This window comes from Mus musculus, chromosome 8, assembly GCF_000001635.26.
Source record: "Mus musculus strain C57BL/6J chromosome 8, GRCm38.p6 C57BL/6J".
Lineage (NCBI taxonomy): Eukaryota > Metazoa > Chordata > Mammalia > Rodentia > Muridae > Mus > Mus musculus.
This window is the reverse complement of record NC_000074.6, coordinates 120,839,760-120,850,114: the sequence shown is the minus strand read 5'-3', so window position 1 is coordinate 120,850,114 and position 10,355 is coordinate 120,839,760.

Sequence of the window (10,355 nt, the reverse complement as noted above, 5' to 3'; positions counted from 1 at the left end):
GGTCTGCAAAATTCAGACTTCATTTATAGATTTATTCCTCAAGCCCTAGGTGATGCCCCAGCTGCCACAGGACGCCAAGGCTCTGACTTGGTCTTGCTGACAGCCTGCAGCCTGCACCACTGTGCTCTGCCATGACAATGACTCTTGTTATCTCAGCCTGGCTCAACTCTAGTTTTCTATCATTATGATATTTCTGCTAGTGGCGTGTGTGTGTGTGTGTGTGTCCCTGTATTTGTGCATGTGTGTGTGCATGTGTGTGTATGTGTGCCCTGTGTGTGCATGTATGTGTGCATGTGTGTACATGTGTATACATATGTATGCATATATGTGCCCATGTGAGTGTACATATATGTACATGTATGTATGTGTGGTCATTTGTGCATATGTGCCCCTGTGTGTACATATGTGTATAGGTGCACACATGTGTGCCCATGTGTATACATGTGTGCCCTGTATTCCCATGTGTGTGCATGTGTGTGCATATGAGTCCCTGTGTGTACATATGTGTGCATGTGTGTCCATGTGTGTGCATGCATGTGTATGCACATGTGTCCATGTGTGTGATTATATAGAGGTCCAAGGCTGACTTCTGGTATCTTCCTTTTTCTGTCTTCATGTTATTTTTTGAGACAGTGTCTCTCACTGAGCCTGGAGCTCATGAGTTAGCTAACTGTCTAGCCAACGAGCTCTGAGGATTCTCCTGTCTCCACCTTCCAGGGTGAGGACTACAGGAACAGTCTCCTTGCTGTCTTTCTTTTGGGTGCTGGAGAGCCAAGTCTGGTCCTACTGTATGAGTGGAAGGCCCTTTACTCACTGAGCCACCCAATGCAACCCCTTTACTTCCATTTCTTGGGTGTGGGAACACGGATGCTCAAGGTCCCCACAGTGACAGGAGCAGAGTGAGCTCACACCACAGGCACTACCTCTCCACCTTTTCCTGAAGGAGAGTTCTGCTTCATGTGAGTTTCAGAGGCACGTGGGGGGGGGGGGTGTCTTCAGCCACTGTCTACACATTTCAATGTGAATTGGAACTGGTCCATTCGCACATTGGTGCAGACACTCACCCTGGTCAAAGCCCCACCCTGCCCTGGCCAGGTGATACCTCACACAACCCACATCCCCCAGATCCATTCCACCTGCTTGAAATGGACAGAGAACAATGGTGTTCCCATGGGCAAAGTTTAAATGTTCACCTGTGTAAAATGCTGAGGCCAGTGTTTGGTGTGATGGGAATTCTGTGAGGGCTAAAATTAAAGGGTGATGCTATTTAATGAGAGATATTATGGTGTGCAAAACATAAGAATAAATAAGTGGGTTTCTCTGAAATAATTTCTGTGAAGAACAAAATGGCCCTGGCACTTTGTAGATATGGAAATAGATCATGGCTTGGCTCCATTTCAACCCCCAGTGGCACTGTGTCCTCAGGGGTTATCTCTGCCCTTGGCATACTTCTGAATTACAGGGAGACAGTGACCAATGGCCAGCGCCCTCAGAGGGGGAGGAGTGTCTAGGATGGAGCCTGGTGTCAGGATACACTCAGTTCCCCTGGTCACAGCATACAGCAAAATGGCAGACCAAGTGAACAGAGAGCCACCAGTGAGCTCGTGCATCCTCTGGGCTCACAGGAGCAGAGCAGGGACTGCCGGAGACCTGCACATTGGAAGAACGGGGTCTGGTTCATGAGCTGGAAGAAGTGTCTAGAAACAGCCTCACTGGGGTCAGGTGGGCAGGGCTGGAACTGGAGTGGCCATGGAGAGGGAAAGGGGATGACCCACCTGAGTGGAGGGGGGAAGGGGAGAACTATGAAAGAAAGGGGGGGAGGAGGAGAAGTCAGGAGTGGGGGAGGAAGAGGAGGAAAGAGGGGGAGGAAGATGGAGGAAGGGGGGACTAGGGAGGGCGAAGAAGATGGAGGAAAACCAGAGGCAGGCAACCTGGGTCCTCCAGTCCTCATTTTCAATATTGGCTTCAATTACACATGTGGGGCCTGGCAAAGAAAAACACGAACCCCCAAGAGGGTCACGACCCTCAAATATGTTTTTAAATCCGTGGAGGAAATTCCCAATTTGCTGCCGCTGGACAGTGTTTTCATTCCTCCCCTAAATGCGGTTCACGACCTTCAGCAAAGAAGCGCGACCTCCACGCGGGCTTTTAACTTCTGCAGGAGCCCCGTGGTGTTGGCTGTTCCGGATGAGAGGCTGGAATGGGGAGGGGGGGGTGAGCGAGGATCTCACTAGCTGTAAATCACACAGCATCACAGCAGAGGCACCTTCTGTTTGGGTAAGAACTGCAGGGCCACCTTGGAGGAGAGAGGGAGGAGGGAGCGAGAGGGAGGAGGGGGGAGGGAGGAGGGAGGAGGGAGGAGGGAGAAAGGGAAAGATGCTTTGCAGTTTTTAGCACTGAAAAAGGCAATAAGCACTGCATTTGTTTTTTGTTTTGTTTTGCTTTTTCTGACCCAAAAGAAAGCATGCCAGGCTAATTGAATAGATTGTAGCTTGGGCCACAAAGCCTACTGATTGGTTTGCTAGGCAACAGAACCGTGTGAGCACACACAGTGGCTTCCCAATCCAATCAAATGTGCCCCACTGGATCCATGTCCCTTTAATCTAGACAACATCATAGTTGGATTCTTTTCATGGGAATTTCCCCTAAAGGACCCGGGCTTTTCTCAGAGACTTGAAACTCACTTTGAAATGTGCTGGGTTCTTGGCTGGCTGCCTGGGAGCTCACGAGGGGGAGAGGACCTTGCCCAGAATCACGGTCTCTGGAGGCTCCTGGGATCACTTGGGGGCCCTGAGGTGTTATAAGCACCTGAGCTCAGGAAGGGAAGGCCAACAAAAGGCTTACATCACAGAGTCTGACCCATGACTGATGGAGACCAGGGGTGGGGGTGGAGAAGGGGGTAGGAGGGAGGTTTGAAGGAGGGGTGTAGGGGATTGGGGTGTCCTGGAGAGATGGCTCAGCCATTAACAGCTGTGGCTGCTCCTCTAGAATTCTGGGATTCAGTTCCTCATACTTGCATGCTGGCTCAAAATCATTTGTAACTCCAGCTCCAGGTATCCAACACCTTCCTCTGATCAGGCACCAGGCACGCACATTGTATATAGACAGGTAAAGAGTACGCAGGTAAAGAGTGCATACACTTTTAAAAATAATAATCTAAAGAAGAAGGAGGAGCTAAGCCAGGGAGAATGTATGTATGTATGTATGTATGTATGTATGCATGCATGCATGCATGTATGGTGAGAATGCACACACACACACACATATCCATCCCTGTCTGTCTTGGAACTTGAAACTCACTATGTAGACCAGGCTACCCTCAAACTCACAAAGACCCACCTGCCTCTGCCTCCTGAGTGCTGGGATGAAAGGTGTGCGCCACCACACCAGGCTCCACCGTATTTTTTGAGACAAGGTTTCTCATTCCATTTGGATCTCACCATTTTGGCTAGATTGGTTGGCCAGTGAGGACCCAGGAACCTGCCTCACACGCACACACACACACACACACACACACACACACACACACACACGCACAACCGTGCTCACTCACACCTCACACACTGCCACATTGGGCTCTTTTTAGGTGGGTTCTTGTTAGCTGGAAAGTTTCTGAGGTGTGTGGGCTGTAAAATGGGACAAGGCATTTCCAAGGGCCCTCAGAGCCCTAGGGGCATACACCATCCCACAGGGAGGAAGAGCTGTGGTCCCGCAGGCACCCATATGACTATCCATCCATGTGAGGCAGAGCACTGATCCTCCCTCCGACTCTCGACTCTCCATTCCTCAGCCTGGCCCCTTCACTGCCTTTAAGCAGGACCCCAGGAAGTGGAGCATATCAGCGGCCATTTTTCTCCTGTCCAGATCAGCACTGTGGGCGATAAAGGCAGCATTGGCCTCTGGTGGAGACCCCATGGCTAATGAGATCCAGATGTGGTCCAATCAGCCAGCCAGCAAGAGAGCAGCCAGGCCTTGTAGGCACCTGAGTCCTCTTCTCAGCAGACACACAACCCAGGCCTGGGGGGTAGGGGGGGTGAGGGGGGGGAGATAGGCCACCAGAAGGCAATGCCATGGGCTAAGTAACAACTGTTGCATGCAAGCCACAGAGTGGGGAACGGCCCTGCTTAATGAGGAAGGAAGGCTCCACATAGCATCTGTGCACGTCAGCTTTTCCACATCAGAAGCCCTGATGTTCCATCACATGTGACGGTCCGTGGACTTGACAGTCAGTTGAAATCCCAGAGCAGACTGTCCAGCAAGGCTCAGCCACCAAGTGCATGCTGTTCCCCAGGGCTCCCACCTACATGAGATGTGACCTCTCTGCCCCTCTGAACCCTCTGTGGTGAGTCTTCTCAACAACCCGACCCTGAACCCTGGCCACTGTCACTTGAACTACCTCACCCATACTTACTGCTGCTGACTTGGATTTGATGGGTGGTGTCCACAGCCCCATCCACCGCTCCGCTTTCTGTTAGGTCAGTAAGTTCCTGGGGACTCTCTTACAACAACCTGAGCATCTAGGACGAGGGCCCAGATGACCTGACTAACCCAGCAAGCTTCCTCTGCAGCCTGTGACCATCCCATGAGCTCCTGTCAGACTCTCCTGCTTCCCATGAATCTCTTCTCAACTCCCATGAGCCTTCTCAGAACCTTTATGAACCCCCTCCACCCTCAGAGCCTTCTATGCACCCTTGCTCTAGGGTCCCTGTGTCTGAGTTCTTGATTAAATGTAGTTGGTCTCTAAGCAGCCCTTCCCAAGATGGAGGCTGCAGAGATCAGTCTTCCTACATGGCTATGCTGTTGCTTTTTGTCATCTTGATGTAAACCTAGACACACCTATGAAGAGAGAATGTTAACTGCAGAAAATGCCTCCATAAGATCTGCTTGTAGGCAAATCTCTGTGGGAGGGCCCAGACCACTGTGAATGGTGCTATCCTTGGGCTAGCATGGGTTGTATAAGAAAGCAGGCTAGCCAATCCAGGAGCAAGCCAGTAAGCAGTACTCCTTCTTGGCTTCTGCTTCAGTTCCTGCCTCCAGGTTCCTGCCCTGCTTGAGTTCCTGCCCTGACTTTCCTCAAGGATGGATTGTGACCTGGAAGTATATTATAAAAGAAGCCCATTCCTTCCCTAAGTTGCACTTGGTTACAGTGTTTCATGCATTTGATTACAGTGTTCCATTGCTTTTGGCTACAATGTTTCATTGCACTTGGCTGCCCTGTCCCACTGCATTTGGCTACAATGTTTCGTTGTGTTTGGTTACAGTGTTTTGTTGCTTTTGGTTGCAATGTTTCATTGCTTTGGGTTATAATGTTTTGATAGAAACCCTATGACAATGGCTGTCCTACCATCTCTGCTGTTCCGAGAGGAAGGAAAGAAAAGATACAGAAGGTGCTTACAAAAAGCCTTGGGAGAGGCCCTGCTGCTGCTTTTGAAGATGCTGCCTAAGCTCTATCTGAATCCCTTCCTGCAGCAAGTCCCAAGGCCTCTGCAAGATATCTCCCTCCCCCTCCCCCTCCCCCTCCCCCTCCCCCTCCCCCTCTCCCTCTCCCTCTCCCCCTCCCCCTCCCCCTCCCCCTCCCCCTCTCCCTCTCTCTCTCCTCCCTTCAAACTCAACAGATTCACAGAACCCACTAAGGTGGTCCCAGATCGCAAAGGACCATTGCCAGCAAGGTGCTTCTGTGTGGTAATTTTCTGCAAGTTAGAAGATGGTACCCTGGAGGGAGGCTCCTTGAGTTTCGGGAAATGAACAATGCAGAAGACTTAGGTAGTGCCTGAAATCCACAGATTCCCATTCCCTGAGGTTATGAGCTGCAGACTGCTCTGGACAAGACTCTATACCCAAGCAGCTATAAATCATACAGGGAGCTCAGGATTTTTGAGAGTTGCCATCTATGTCGGATCAGGCTTTAGTGACCCAGCTGCCATTGAGTGGTCCTTGCTCATGTAAGGATCTTCTACACCTCACCACTACTCCTGTAAGTCACTCCAATAAATCCATTAGTTCACAGAGTTGAACCTTACTGCTGTCATTACTTTGGTCTGTTGTCAGTTCCCTAACTAGAGTTTGTTCACACCTCCCCAGGAATAGTAAGTGTCATGAAACACACAAGATGACACCCTGTCACAAGCTCCCATCTGTCTTGGGCCTATAAACCAGGACACAGTTTAAAGTTCCCAGATGCTTCCAGGCTGCCACGTCTTCTGGCCATGTATAGTTCAGAGCTCCTAAAACTGGTGGTCTCAGAATTCCAGGCCAGCGATAGGCTATAGCCACATCTCCCCCAGAGGAGCCTTGTCCCCAGCAGAAGCCACAAGTACCTACCCAAGTCCATAGCTGGCTTTGGGAACTCACAGCCAGTGTTCATTTATGGAGCTGCTGGGTCAAAGCACTGCCCACAATTTGTGTGGCTTCAAACAAAGGTAATGAATCCCTTTGGCAGTCCTGGAGGCCAGGAGTCTGACAGCCTGAGTCAGTGAGCTGAACTGAAACTCTGAGGGGACTGCTTCCTGGCTCTCACTGTCTCTGGTGGCTGCCAGCATGGTGGGATGAGGTGGGGGCACATCAATGCGTTCTGAGCAGTTGCTAGCACCTGGGAGAAGCCACAGGGTGAGGTCAGAGCAGGAAGGCCAGGCAGTTAATGAGACTCAAAGATACATAGGCAGGGGCACAGGAGGCTGTGGGGATGCAGGAGAGGCAGCTGGACCTTGAGTTTACTTCGAAGGCAGAACTAGCAGGAGCTGGACAGCCTGGTTGTGGCGTGCGAAGAAGAGAAATGAGACAGAGCCCAGGATTTTGGCTGGAGCAACTGGAAGGCGAATAGTCATTTTATGCTGGTCTTTGATATCCAGCTGTGAGTTGAGCACTAAGGTCCTCTCTTTGCCAGACAGCACAGTCCAGTAAGGGGTGGGGGCTCATTAAAAAGTAAACACTGGCATTAAATACAGGCAAGTTAAAATGCGTGGAAGTCATAACAAGTACTGCAAAAAAGCAAACGAGGAAACGTATTCTGTAAAAGGTTCCTGGGACAAGCATGATTCTTAGTCCCACTTTGTCCCTGGTGCCTGAGAGCCACCTGTCACTACAGCACCAGGGCTTGATAAATGCCACATGACAACTGAGGGAGAGGAGATGGCCCGATGGGTAAGAAAGCTTGTTCTGTGAGAACGAGACTCTGAATTTGAACCTCCAGCATGTATGTAAAAAGCCAGGCATGGCTGCATGTGACTGTCACTCCAGTGTTGGAGGCAGCATCAGGCAGAGAGAAGCAGTGTCCTGGCCAGCCAGCCTAACCAAAACAGCAAGCTTCCAGCTCATGGAGAGACCCTGTCACAAGGACAGTCATGATGAGAGCAATGATGAAGGATGTTTGATATCTTGCTCTAGCCTCCACATGTGTAATCATGGGTGTGTGCATGTGCGTGCATGCATCATACACTCACACACACACATGCACGCACTTTTACTGAAACACATATGGAAGACGTCAGGATTGGCCAGAGTTTCTGAGCTCAGGCATAGTATATGTTCTGCAGGTGGTTTTGTATACAACATCTTGGACCAGTGACCCAGCACTCCCTGAGTTCTGCAGCATCCACACTTGTGGATGAGAATACCAAGTCCTGGGGAGGCTAAATACTGACTCAAAGTTGGCACTCTGGTACAGAGCAGAGGTGAGTTTAAACCTGACAATGTAGGGCCAGGATGTTCTGAACAGCCATGTGATTCAGTCAGTCTCCAGGTCCCTCTTTTTCCTTCTGTTTCCCAGTACTTTGCCTGTCTCCTAGGCAGCCTGTCAGCAATCCACCCAAACATCTACCCATTTATTAGTTTGCCCATTTGTCTATCATCTGTCCACCTAACATCTGCCTACCTACCCACCATTCACCAATGTGACCATCCATTCATCACCCATCCAACCACCCATCTGTTCATCTACCTGACTATCCATCCATTCAGCAATCTTCCCATCCATCCATCCATTCATCCATCCATCCATCCATCCATCCATCCATCCATCTATCCAAATACCATCTATCCATCTATCCAACTATTATCTATCAATCATCCATCCATCCATCTACCATCATCCAGCCAGCCAGCCATCTATCCATCTATCCAGCCATCCATTTACCCATCTATTGATCTAGCATCCATGCATCCATTTATCCATCCACTTACCCATCCATCCATCATCCATCCATCCATCACCCATCTATCCATCCATCTACCATCCATCATTCATAAATACATACATATATACATACATACATACATACATACATACATACATACATACACCTGCCTTCCTATTCATTCATGCTTCTATGTATGCACTCACCCATCCACTCCTTCATTACCCCAGTATATCCATCTCTCCGTCTATCTACTTAACCTGCTGCTTATCTACTTAGTTATCTATCCATCTACCCTTCCACACATCTCTACACCTACCCTTCTATCCTTTGATCCCCTCAACCATCCTTCCAGTGGTCATTCAAGCAAGAATTCCCTCAATTCTACACCATGTGTCCAAACACACAGCACTTAGTGAATACCAGCTGTGTACTGGGCAGGGGAACTTCCCAAACAAGCAAGCCACACACTGTGCTCACACTCTGGGCAGTCCCAATGGGGAGGAGGGATGGAGGGTCAAGAGGGAGGAGCCCAGGAGTAATGCTCCCAAGACACAGCTGTTGGTCACTGGAGCTTGTTCCCACAGTGAGATGACCTTGTGCGTAGGAGCCAGAGCCAGCTGGAAGTGGCTAAGGCACTCCACAAAAGCCTTGCCATGACAAGGCTGAGCCAGGAGGAGGATTGTGAAATGACACACTTGCCCACCCAGCTTCTCAATCTTCCCCAGCAATCTTCCAACACCGAAGTAGGGCTCTCACACCATCTATTGGAGGCCATGGCCCCAACTCAGGCCACCTAGACTCTGTTCTTTCCCTCTCAAGTCTTCTGTCTGAGGTGATTACCAAGTCTCCTTACAGGGATAAGCATCAGGAGAAATGATTCCTGACAGGAAACCAAACTAGGACTCCAAGGCTAACCTGAGAAGAGAGAGAGAGGTTAAGTCTTGCCAAGCCATCCAAGTTACCTGGATCCAGCCATGCCTGAACTCCTGGGGAAAGAGCATCCAGCGATCACAAGAGAGTTGATTAAATCTCTTATAAAACTCAAGTGGGAAGTGAGAATAGAGTCAAAGTATTAAAGATGGAGAATTTTTAATGGTAGGATTTCAGATGTTTACATTTAATTCTTTGCACCTTTTTAGTTAGCATTTTTGTTGATTTTTTTACCATGGATATATTCATTTTATGATGGACTCAAAAGGAATCACATTTAAAAGGAAGAACTAAAAACATGAACAGTGTGAGCCTTAAAGCAGTTCGGGGAATGAGCTGGACTGACGAACGTATGTAACAGAGTCGAGGTGCAGGCCTCTCCTGAGGGAGATGCTAAGTCACGGAGGAGTCTCTCTGGGGAGTCCATCGGTTAGACTTTATCTAAAATGGCAAAGCTGAGAAATTTCTCAGTAGGACTATAAAAAAAAGTCGATCACTAAGTCCAAGAGAAGCTGAAACATGTAAACAGCTTCCCCTCAAACACACACACACACACACACACACACACACACACACACACACACATACCACACACACTCACACACAGACACACACACTTCAACCATGATGATCAGTTTTCTGAGGATATAGACTTCTAAAAATGAATAAGGAAGTGTGTGGGGACCCCCAGAAAGCTCTGAGTAAATGCATAAAGAGATGGAGTCCTGAGTAGATTGTAGATGCTCAGCAGGCAATAAAAGTCCTCTACAGCCACACCCATGCAGACAATAGTGATCAATTGCTATAAGCTACCTACCAGACAATACTAATCAATTGCTGTAAGCCACCTACCATGCTCCGAAGGCAGCACTAATTGATTGCTGTACTTGCCCTATGGAGGCCATGCAGACAGCACTAATCAATTGTCATACTTCTCTCATTCAGTCCTTGTAAAGCTTCTTGTCCTGGGCCAGGGAGATGGTTCCAGTGGGGAAAGATGTCATCCACCAAGTGTGACTATCTGAGATTAATTCCTGGGACCTATGTGGTGAAAAAAGATAATTGACTTTTTAACATCGACTTTTGACCTTCACATTCACACACAACAACAATAAATAAATAAATAAATAAATAAATAAATGCTAAAAATTTAAAAATAGAACAGTCCAGACTGTTCACACACGCCTGTTTGATCTTCGCCACCCCGTCAGCAGGAGTACCCCAACAGAGTTGGAGGGACAGGAAACTCACCAAGGACAACCGTAGCAAAGATGGGAGTTAATCCTGCTT